The following is a 1,560-nucleotide window of genomic DNA, read 5'->3' as shown; positions in this document are numbered from 1 at the left end:
AATATCAAACAGCACATTTTTAGAAATAAATCTGTGATAAGACTTCATGGAGAATAAAACAACAGATTAATACACTTAGAATATTGTCTATCTCAGTTGGTAGAAGAATGAGATGAACTAGGAGAGGAACACATGTATATGCAAGGTGCTGGTCATGTTCTAGGTCTTAAACTAGTCAGAGGGATTATAAACACCCATTTTATTTTAAGCTTTTTAAAAATGGTATACATTTATGGGGTAAAAGTGTAATGTTGTTACAGGGTTATATTGTGTAGTGGTGAAGTCAGATTTTAGTGTATCCATCACAGGAAAAATGTGCGATGCACTGATTAAGCAATTTCTATCTTCCACTTTTCCCCACTCCCACATCTTTCCTAATCTCCATTGTCTATCATTCTACACTCTATGTCTGTGGGTACACAATATTTAATTCCCACTTGTGAGTGAGAAAGCATGTGGCACTTTCCTTTCTGTGTCTGAGTTGTTCCATTTAATACAGTGGTCTCCAGTTCCATCCATATTTCTGAAAAAAACATGCCTTCATTCTTTTTTATGACTGAATAGTATTCAATTACATCCATACAACACATTTGCAAACCAAACATCTCATGATGGACACAGGTTGAGTCCATCCTTTTGCTATTGTGAATAGTGCTGTGATAAAATAAGAGTAGAGGTCTCCTTTAATATAATAATTTTGGGGGGGATAGATATCCATTAGTGGGATTGCTTTACATATATGTTACATATATTCTTTTGTTGCTTCTAATGTTGTATATTTTTTAAAATATATAGAAAAAGAGGCCATGCAGAAAATTATAATTTGAAATACATAGAAAAATTTTAAAAATATGATAATTATTAATTAAAATCCTACTAATTCTCCATTTTTGAAAAAACACAACCTTAAGCAGACCACAATTCACATGCTAAGTTATGAAACAGCGTGTTTAAGCACAACACATGTTTAGCACATGGGGAAGAGTTGATTTTAACAATGAACTCTTATAAGGACCTTGACATATTTGACTCCATGTTTAGCAATGCTGTGAACTTAGAAGAATTGTTAAAGGAAGCCTAGCGAGTAGGTCAAATATATGTGTAGGTGAAAGTGTGATAGTGACCTCAGGCATTAAGACAGCAGCTTGAAAACTGCAAGAACCTACAGATGAAGTGGGTAAACGGATTATAAGAAGGGACTTTTAAAAGAAGGAGGAAGGGCCTTTTTGGTTTGTACTTTTCCCCCTCAACACACCAGGAAGAGAAGGTACAAAATGATGACTACAATTAATGACAATATATAATATTCTTGAAGAATGCTAAAAGAGTGGATGTTAATTGTTCTCACCACAAAACTGACAACTATGTGAGGTAATGCATGCTAATTAGCTAGATTTAGTTATTTCACAATGTACATATACTCCAAAATGTACTGTTGCACATGATAAATACCTATAATTTTATCTGTCAATTAAAAATTCAATTCAATTAAAAAGTTAGAGAATTAAAGAAAGATGAGTCTACTTAACACCATCTGTCAGGATGGATCCAAAGTGAAGT

The sequence above is a fragment of the Callithrix jacchus genome, chromosome 2 (genome assembly GCF_049354715.1).
Source record: "Callithrix jacchus isolate 240 chromosome 2, calJac240_pri, whole genome shotgun sequence".
Taxonomy (NCBI): domain Eukaryota; kingdom Metazoa; phylum Chordata; class Mammalia; order Primates; family Cebidae; genus Callithrix; species Callithrix jacchus.
This window is presented reverse-complemented; position numbering follows the sequence as displayed.